The sequence below is a fragment of the Triticum urartu genome, chromosome 5 (genome assembly GCF_003073215.2).
Source record: "Triticum urartu cultivar G1812 chromosome 5, Tu2.1, whole genome shotgun sequence".
NCBI lineage: Eukaryota > Viridiplantae > Streptophyta > Magnoliopsida > Poales > Poaceae > Triticum > Triticum urartu.
Window position 1 is genome coordinate 156,511,408 of NC_053026.1, and position 11,223 is coordinate 156,522,630.

Consider the following 11,223-nt stretch of genomic DNA (forward strand, 5'->3'; position numbering starts at 1 on the left):
CACAATTCGAAACCGATGCATATATAGCAATATCCGAGAATGTTTTTGCCGAATCCCTGAAGGTGTCCGGCGTTGCACTGCGAGACTAATGCTGGAGACGCACAAATAGTTTAAAAGTGCCATAGGCTTGGAAAACCAAAAACGTCAGTGAAAACTTGATGTCCGAACAAGATCAAGTGTTCGGTGCCAATCTGAAAATTGGACTTTAAAAAAAGTGCTTCTGTCGTGCTTTAACATGACACATCCTATTTCAAGACTTCAAGCGGGTCAGCCTACGGCATCAACCTCTTATCCCAAAGGCGGAGTGCTTATCATTAGGCCAGTTTAGCAAACTAAACTCTAGCGGCTTTGAGAGAGAAATTAGGCTCCCCGGCTAGAGACCACACACTCGTGTCGAAAAAAGGAGTGATAAATAGTAATAATAATAAAAACTTTGCAACGACTAAGAAGAAGAACACTTATTATAAAACGGCTCATATAAATTTAAGAGCCCCCAAGTGACTTGGGTAAAAGAATTTTATGTAAAATGATTCAATGTACCTAATTATGTATATCATATTTGTGTTCACCCAAACTTTAAACGCGTCTTAACCGACCGTCGGCTTCTCCCTCTTCGGTCAAGGGCCAAAAAGTGTTATGTACTCCACCTGTCGAGAATATCGATGGTGTTTCTGATAACTAGGCAATCAGGCCATAAGGCTGTAACAGACAAAGCGCGCTCAGGGAACTTATGCTATATTACTGACGAAGTGTAAAAAGCATCTTCGAAGAAAATAGTACCCCCACCGATACCTTTCTTCGGTGCTCATTGTTACTATGAGACTTGTGCAATAGATTTTTTGTACTCATGAGTTCCATTGTGTGCCGACCATAATTGAAAATAATAAGAGCGCTATCTTTCGGCTTCACCCAGTCTGAGGTCTGGCTCGGATGACCCGATCGTGACAATCATAGAGGTGCTCCCTTTACTCCCTAGCCGAACAATCGGGAACATAGGGGTAAACTCAAAAAATAATATAAAATAATCCGTAACTCGGATGAAAATACTTTATACATGAAAGTTGCTCAGAACGACGAGACGAACCCGGATACGCAGCCCGCTCATCCGCCACGCATCCCTAGCATAGCGAACACACAACTTTTCCCCTCCGGTTCATCTGTCCGGAAACGCGAAACACCAGGGATATTTTCCCGGATGTTTCCCCCCTTCACCGGTACCACCTCATACCGCATTAGGGCACCCCTAGCACCGATACTTGTCATGCCATGCATCGATATGCTTCTGTTTGCTTAATATTTATTGTTTCTTCCCCCTCTTCTCTCCGATAGACTACGAGACCGACGCCGCTGCTACCCAGTACGACTACGGTGTTGACGACCCCTCTCTCTTCCCATGGCAACCAGGCAAGCAAACCCCCCTTGAGCATTCAGATATCGCCTATTCTTTTCCTCTCACGCTTGCATTAGAACTGCTACTGCTTTCTGTATGATCCTACTCTGATGCATAGCCTATTGTTGTTACTTGCTTTTATACCTTACCTGCTTATCCTAAACTGTTTAGTATAGGTTGGTTAGAGATCCATCAGTGACCCCACCTTGTCCCAGTTGCCCCGCTTTATGTTTGATGACTCGATCAACGTGATCGATGTCCAGGCCCCGACATCGCACATCACCACCCTAGTTGTACAACTCTACAGAGTTACCATCGAATGCTGAGGGTGGAACCTCTTACATCACTCCTAATGAGATCTCTATAGTGTAGCTATACGGTCGAGGTCATCGAGGGTGATTTCCTCCTTAACCACTTCCGTTACCGCTCTGTCGTGCAACCCCTCAAGTGTGAACCTTGAGGGTGGATCCTCTTACGTTCACCTTGATGATAACATCGAGTGGGATTCACCGGGGGTGATTCCTCGTGTTTTCCCCTTGGTGTTAGACACACAGTTACTATGGTTACTATGACTTTACACTGAGCCATGTTACTAAAGACGGGTCGACCCTGAGGGGTACCCGCGCGAGCTTAATAGCGGGTGATGTGGAGTCGGGTTGACCTGGAAGGTGCCCGTGAGATACTTAAGAGGCGTGGCCGGGCATTCTTAGCCCTTGCCGCAAGTACTCGAGACGGGGCAACGGGGTCACATCGATTGTGAGTCTCTGCTCGTTACCGCGTGCTCCTAATCCACTATGATTTGGATATTTGATCCGAGGGGCCTCTGGCCTGATAGCACTAACCATCACGTGGGCATAGTATGGGCATTCTGCGTCGTATACATCAGCCGAAGCTTAATAGACGTCAGCGACTGAGCGGCGCGCGCCGGGTTGGACTGCGTAAGCTCCTGCCTTGTTGAAGGAGGTAGCTAGGTCTGCTCACCGGCCGCGTACGCAACGTGCAGGAGTTCCCGGGGAGATGGCCCATGACCCCTGGGGGCATAGGTTTAGTCCAGCGTGCTGGCCTCTCTATTAAGCCTAGGTCGGGTTGCGGCGTATTGTTTGGCCAAGGCCGGGCATGACCCAGGAAAGTGTGTCCGGCCGGAGTTAATCGAGCGTGGTGGGTAAGTTGGTGCACCCCTACAGGGAAGAAAACATCTATCGATAGCCTGTCCTACAGTAACGGACACTTGGAGTTGTATCCCGATCGATACAACTAGAACTGGATACTTGTGATGAGAACTGGATGGTGATGAGAATTGGAATGTGTTGACACTTGGATAGTATGGCTCTGGGATTGCTTTCTCATAGGGAGTCGAGAAAGGATCTCTGGCCGAGGTTGATAACACTTCTACTACTTTACTTTATGCTACTCTACTCCCTCCTGTTGCTGCAAGATGGTGGTTTCTAGAAGATGCTACTCTTTGATGGGCTAGGCTTTCCCCTTCCCTTCTGGCATTCTGTAGTTTAGTCCACAGATACAACCCATTCCTTTGATACAGATGCATACTTAGTTTAGATCTGATGTAAGTCTTGCGAGTACTTTGGATGAGTACTCACGGTTGCTTTGCTACTTCCTTTTCCCCCATACCCGATTGTTGCGACCAGATGACGGATCCCAGGAGCCAGACGACGCCACTGATGACTACTACTACCCGGAGGATGCATACTACTACGTGAAGACCGCAGACGACTAGGAGTAGTTAGGAGGCTCCCAGGCAGGAGGCCTTGCCTTTTCGATCGTTGTTGCTTTTGTGCTAGCCTTCTTAGGGCAAACTTGTCTAACTCATGTATGTACTCAGATATTGTTGCTTCTACTGACTCTTGTGTTTTCAAGCTTATGTATTCGAGCCCTCGAGGCCCCTGGCTTGTAATATAAAGCTTGTATTATTTTTAATTTGTGTCTAGAGTTGTGTTGTGATATCTTCCAGTGAGTCCTTGATCTTGATCGTACACTTTTGCATTTATTATTAGTGTACGATTGAATCGAGGGCGTCACAAGTCTCCCGTTATGCTATGAAGTTGGAGCATGATTTATTATTGATTGTCTTCCTTATGAGTGGCGGCCAGGGACGAGCGATGGTCTTTTCCTACCAATCTATCCCCCTATGGGCATGTGTAGTAGTACTTTGCTTCGAGGGCTAATAAACTTTTGCAATAAGTATATGAGTTCTTTATGACTAATGCGAGTCCATGGAATATATGCACTCTTACCTTTTTGCAATTTGCTAGCCTCTACGGTACCGTGCATTGCCCTTTCTCACCTCGAGAGTCGTTGCAAACTTCGTAGGTGCATCCAAACCCCGTGATATGATATGCTCTATCACACATAAGCCTTATTATATCTTCCTCAAAACAGCCACCATACCTACCTATTATGGCCTTTCCATAGACATTCAAAGATATATTGCCATGCAACTTCCACCGCTTCCGTTTTGATGACTTGAGCATTCATTGTCATATTGCTTTGCATGATCATATAGTTGACATAGTATTTGTGGCTCAGCCACCATTCATCACTTTTCATACATGTTATGCTAGATCATTGCACATCCTGGTATTACCAGAGGCATTCATATAGAGTCATATTTTGTTACAGGTATCGAGTTGTAATTTCTATTTCTTTTGAGTTATAAGTAAATAGAAGTGTGATGGTCATCATTATTCATTTTTAAAGCATTTCCCAATGAGGAAAGGATGATGGAGACTATGATTCCCCCACAAGTCGGGATGAGACTCCGGACAATGAGAGAAAAAAAAATAAAAAAAGAAGAAAAACAAGAAAAGAAAAATAAAAAAGAAAAAGAAAAGAAATAAAGAAATAAAGAGAGAAGGGGCATGCTAGTTCCACACTTGTGCTTCAAAGTAATACCATGTTCTTCATATGGAGAGTCTCCTATGTTGTCACTTTCATATACTAGTGGGAATTTTCCATTATAGGATTAGATGCACACCCACTTAGTTTTCATATTGAGCTTTCATACACTTATAGCTCTTAGTGCATCCATTGCATGGCAATCCCTACTCCTCGCATTGATATCAATTGATGGGCATCTCCATAGCCTGTTGGTTAGCCGCGTCGGTGTGAGACTTTCTTACTTTTTTGTCTTCTCTATATTTACCCCTATCATCATACTCTATTCCACCTGTAGTGCTATACCATGGCTTGCACTCATGTATTGCGTGAGGGTTGAAAAAGCTGAAGCGCGTTCAAAAGTATGAACCAATTGCTCGGCTTGTCATCGGGGTTGTGCTTGATAAATACTTTGTGTTAAGAAGACAGAGCATGGCAAGACTATATGATTTTGTAGGGATAGCTTTCTTTAGCGTTGATAATTTGAAAGACATGATTTTTTGTTGGGATGCCTGAGTATTCATGTATTTATGTCAAATTATAGACTATTGCTTTGAATCACTCGTGTCTTAATATTCATGCCTTGACTATACATATGATCAATTTTATGCTAGGTAGCATTCCACATAAAAAATTATCTTTTTAATCATTTACCTACTCGAGGACTAGCAGGAATTAAGCTTGGGGATCCTCATACGTCTCCGTCGTATCTATAATTTTTGATTGTTCCATGCCAATATTGTACAACTCTCACATATTTTTGGCAACTTTTTAAATGATTTATTGGACTAACCTATTGATACAGTGCCCAGTGCCAGTTCATGTTTGTTGCATGTTTTTAGTTTCACAGAAAATCAATATCAAATGAAGTACAAACGCGATAAGAATTTACGGAGAATTATTTTGGAATATGTATGATTTTTGGGAGGTGGAATCAACGCAAACAGGGGCCCACAGTGCCCACAACCCGCCAGGGGGTGCCTGGGGCGCCCAAGTATCTTGTGTCCTCCTCGAATGTCGGTTGGGGCCCTTCTTCTAGAACAAGAAAGATAATTTATGGAAAAATATCATGTAGAAATTTCAACGCAGTCGGAGTTACGGATCTCCAGGAATTTAAGAAACCGTGAAGGGCCAGATCTGGGGGACGCGACACAGAAGAGAACAGAGAGGGAGATCCAATCTTGGAGGGGCTCCAACCCCTCCGCTGCCATGGAAGCCATGCACCAGAGGGGGAACTTTCCTCCCATCTAGGGGGAGGCCAAGGAAGAACAAGAAGGAGGGGGGCTCTCTCCCCCTCTCTGCCGGTGGCGCCGGAACGCCGCCGGGGCAAGGATCGTGACGATGATCTACATCAACAATCTTGCTACCGTCATCACCATCTCTCTCCCCCTCTATGAAGCGGTGTAACCTCTCTTCTGCCCGCTGTAATATCTACTTAAACATGGTGCTCAACTCCATATATTAATTCCCAATGATCTATGGTTATCCTATGATGTTTGAGTAGATCCATTTTGTCCTGTGGGTTAATCATGATCTTGGTTGGTATGATTGTATATTTTATTTATGGTGCTGTCTGATACGTCCATTTTGCATCATGCTTTTATATCAATATTTATTGCATTATGGGCTGTTATTACACATTATGTCACAATAATTATGCCTATTCTCTCTTATTTTACAAGGTTTACAGGAAGAGGGAGAATGCCGGCAGCTCGAATTCTGGGCTGGAAAAGGAGCAAATATTAGAGACCTATTCTGCACATCTCCAAAAGTCCTGAAACTTTATGGGAGCACTTTTCATAATATATATATTGGGCGAAAGAAGTACCAGAGGGGGGCCACCCACCATCCACAAGGGTGGGGCGTGCGCCCTACCCCAATGGGCGCGGCCCTTGCCTCGTGGGCCCCCTAGCAGCCCTCTGATGCCCATCTTTGGCTATATGGAGTCTTTCATCAAGGAAAAAATCATAAGCAAGCTCACGGGACGAAACTCCGTCGCCACGAGGCGGAACCTTGGCAGAACCAATCTAGGGCTCCGGCGGAGCTGTTCTGCCAGGGAAACTACCCTCCAGGAGGGGGAAATCATCACCATCGTCATCACCATCGATCCTCTCATCGGGAGGGGGTCAATCTCCATCAACATCTTCACCAGCACCATCTCATCTCAAACCCTAGTTCATCTCTTGTATCCAATCTTTGTCACAAAACCTCAGATTGGTACCTGTGGGTTGCTAGTAGTGTTGATTACTCCTTGTAGTTGATGCTAGTTGGTTTATTCGGTGGAAGATAATATGTTCAGATCCTTTATGCATATTAATACCCCTCTGATTACGAACATGAATATGATTTGTGAGTAGATACGTTTGTTCCTGAGGACATGGGAGAAGTCTTGCTGTAAGTAGTCATGTGAATTTGGTATTCGTTCGATATTTTGATGAGATGTATGTTGTCTTTCCTCTAGTGGTGTCATGTGAACGTCGACTACATGACACGTCACCATTGTTTGGGCCTAGAGGAAGGCATTGGGAAGTAATAAGTAGATGATGGGTTGCTAGAGTGACAGAAGCTTAAACCCTAGTTTATGCGTTGCTTCGTATGGGGGTGATTTGGATCCATATGTTTCATGCTATGGTTAGGTTTACCTTAATACTTCTGTTGTAGTGGCAGATGCTTGCAATAGGGGTTAATCATAAGTGGGATGCTTGTACAAGGAAGGGAAGTACCCAAGCACCGGTCCACCCACATATCAAATTATCAAAGTACTGAACGCGAATGATATGAGCGTGATGAAAACTAGCTTGACGATAATTCCCATGTGTCTCCGGGAGCGCTTTCCTTTATATAAGAGTTTGTCCAGGCTTGTCCTTTGCTACAAAAGGATTGGGCTATCTTGCTGCACCTTATTTACTTTTATTACTTGCTACCCGTCACAAATTACCTTATCACAAAACTATCCGTTATCGATAATTTCAGTGCTTGCAGAGAATACCTTGCTGAAAACCGCTTATCATTTCCTTCTACTCCTCATTGGGTTCGACACTCTTACTTATCAAAAAGGCGACGATAGATCCCCTACACTTGTGGGTCATCTAGACTCTTTTCTGGCGCCGTTGCCGGGGAGTGAAGCGCCTTTGGTAGGTGGAATTTGGTAAGGAAAAAATTTATATAGTGTGCTAAAATTTACTGTCACTTGTTACTATGGACCATAATCCCTTGAGGGGCTTGTTCGGGGTATCTTCGCCCCGACCAGTAGAGCAAAGAGTTGATCCTCAACCTACTGAACCTACTAAAAATGTTTACTTTAAAATTCCTTCGGGTATGATAGAGAAACTGCTAGCTAATCCTTTCACAGGTGATGGAACATTACATCCCGATTTGCACCTAATCTATGTGGATGAAGTTTGTGGATTATTTAAGCTTGCAGGTTGCCGGAGGATGTTATCGAGAAGAAAGTCTTCCCTTTATATTTGAAGGGAGAGGCATTGACATGGTTTAGGCTATGTGATATATGGGATCATGGAACTACAACAGATTGAAATTGGAATTTCATCAGAAGTTTTATCGTATGCATCTTGTTCATCGTGATCGTAATTATATATACAATTTTTGGTCTCACTAAGGAAAAAGCATCGCTCAAGCTTTGGGGAGGCTTAAGTCAATGTTATACTCATGCCCCAATCATGAGCTCTCAAAAGAAATGATTATTCAAAAAAATTTATGCTCGACTTCCTCTCAGTAATCGCTCCATGCTTGATACTTCTTGTACTGGTTCTTTTATGATGAAGACTATTGAATTCAAATGGGATTTATTGGAGAGAATTAAATGCAACTCTGAAGACTGGGATCTCGACGAAGGTAAGGAGTCAGATATAACACCTAAGTTTGGTTGTGTTTAATCTTTTAAGGATACCGATGCTTTCCGTGAATTTAGCACTAAATATGGACTTGACTCTGAGATAGTAGCTTCTTTCTGTGAATCCTTTGCTACTCATGTTGATCTCCCTAAGGAGAAGTGGTTTAAATGTAATCCTCCCATTGAAGTAAAATTAGTTGCACCTATTAAAGTTGAAGAAAAGACTATCACTTATAATGATCCTGTTGTTCCCACTTCTTATATTGAGAAACCACCTTTCCCTGTTAGAATAAAGGATCATGCTAAATCTTCAACTGTGGTTCGTAAGAGTAATACTAGAACACCTACTCCCTCTGAGCAAATTAAAGTTGAACCTAGTGTTGCTATGGTTAAAGATCTCTTGGCCGATAATATTGATGGGCATGTTATTTACTTCTGTGATGTAGCTGCTAGAATTGCTAGACCTGATACTAAAAAAGCATAGACATGTTGTAGGCGTGCCTGTTATTTCTGTTAAAATAGGAGATCATTGCTATCATGGCTTATGTGATATGGGTGCTAGTGCAAGTGCAATACCTCATTCCTTATATAAAGAAATTATGCATGATATTGCACCTGCTGAGTTAGAAGAAATTGAGGTTACAATTAAGCTTGCCAATAGAGATACTATTTCACCGGTTGGGATTGTTAGAGATGTTGAAGTCTTGTGTGGGAAAGTTAAATATCCTGCTGATTTTCTTGTTCTTGGTTCCCCACAAGATGACTTTTGTCCCATTATATTTGGTAGACCCTTCTTGAATACTGTTAATGCTAAGATAGACCGCAATAAGGATATTGTTTCTGTTGGTTTAGGGGATATGTCTCATGAATTTAATTTTGCTAAATTTCATATACAACCCCATGATAAAGAATTGCCTAGTAAAGATGAAATTATTGGTATTGCTTCTGTTGTCATGCCTCCTAGTGATCCTTTAGAACAATATTTGTTAGACCATGAAAATGATATGTTTATGAATGAAAGAAGGAAAATAGATGAAGTTTTCTTTAAGCAGGAACCTACTTTGAAACACAAGTTGCCTGTTGAAATCCTAGGGTATCCTCCTCCACCTAAGGGTTATCCCATGTTTGAGCTTAAACCTTTACCTGATACTCTTAAATATGCTTATCTTGATGAGAAAGAGATATATCCTATTATTATTAGTGCTAACCTTTCAGAGCATGAAGAAAAGAAATTATTGAAAACTCTAAAGAAGCACCATGCTGCTATTGGATATACTCTTGATGATCTTAAGGGCATTAGTCCCACTCTCTACCAGCACAAAATAAAACTGGAGAAAGATGCGAAACCGGTTGTTGATCACCAACGACGGTTAAATCCTAAGATGAAAGAAGTGGTAAGAAAAGAAATACTAAAGCTTCTGGAGGCAGGTATAATTTGTCCCATTGCTGATAGTCAATGGGTAAGTCCTGTCCATTGTGTCCCTAAGAAGGGAGGTATTACTGTTGTTCCTAATGATAAAGATGAATTGATCCCACAAAGAATTGTTACAGGTTATAGAAAGGTAATTGATTTCCGCAAATTAAATAAAGCTACTACAAAGGATCATTACCCTTTACCTTTTATTGATCAAATGCTAGAAAGATTATACAAACATACACATTTTTGCTTTCTAGATGGTTAGTCTGGTTTCTCTCAAATACGTGTGTCGAAAGAGGATCAAGAAAAGACAACTTTTACTTGCCCTTTCGGTACCTTTGCTTATAGATGTATGCCTTTTGGTTTATGCAATGCACCTGCTACTTTTCAAAGATGTATGACTGCTATATTCTCTGACTTTTGTGAAAAGATTGTTGAGATTTTCATGGATGATTTCTCCATTTACGGAACTTCTTTTGATGATTGCTTAAGCAACCTTGATCGAGTTTTGCACAGATGTGAAGAAACTAAACTTGTCTTGAATTGGGAGAAGTGCCACTTTATGGTTAATGAAGGTATTGTCTTGGGGCATAAAATTTCTGAAAGAGGTATTGAAGTTGATAAAGCTAAAGTTGATGCTATTGAAAAGATGTCGTGTCCTAAGGACATTAAAGGTATAAGAAGTTTCCTTGGTCATGCCTGTTTTTATAGGAGGTTCATTAAGGACTTCTCTAAAATTTCTAGGCCTCTGACTAATCTCTTACAAAAAGATGTTCCTTTTATTTTTGATGATGATTGTGTAGAAGCATTTGAAACACTTAAGAAAGTCTTGATTTCTACACCTATTGCTCAGCCACCTGATTGGAATTTACCCTTTGAAATTATGTGTGATGCTAGTGATTATGTTGTAGGGGCTGTTCTCGGACAAAGAGTTGATAAGAAATTAAATGTTATCCAATATGCTCGTAAAACTCTAGACAGTGCCCAGACAAATTATGCTACTACTGAAAAAGAATTTTTAGCGGTTGTATTTTCTTGTGATAAGTTCAGACCTTATATTGTTGATTCCAAAGTAACTGTTCACACTGATCATGCTGCTATTAAATATCTTATGGAAAAGAAAGATGCTAAACCTAGACTTATTAGATGGGTTCTCTTGCTACAAGAATTTGATTTGCATATTATTGATAGAAAGGGAGCCGAGAACCCCGTTGCAGACAACTTGTCAAGGTTAGAGAATGTTCTTGATGACCCACTACCTATTGATGATAGCTTTCCTGATGAACAATTAGCTGTCATAAATGCTTCTCATACTGCTCCATGGTATGCTAATTATGCTAGTTACATTGTTGCTAAACTTATACCACCTAGTTTCACATACCAGCAAAAGAAAAAGTTCTTCTATGATCTAAGACATTACTTCTGGGATGACCCACATCTTTATGAAGAAGGAGTAGATGGTGTTATTAGACGTTGTGTACCTGAGCATGAACAGGAACAGATCCTACGCAAGTGTCACTCTGAGGCTTATGGAGGACACCATGCTGGAGATAGAACTGCACATAAGGTATTGCAGTCTGGTTTTTATTGGCCTACTCTGTTCAAAGATGCCTGTAAGTTTGTCTTGTCTTGTGATGAATGTCAAAGAATTGGTAACATTAGTAGACGTCA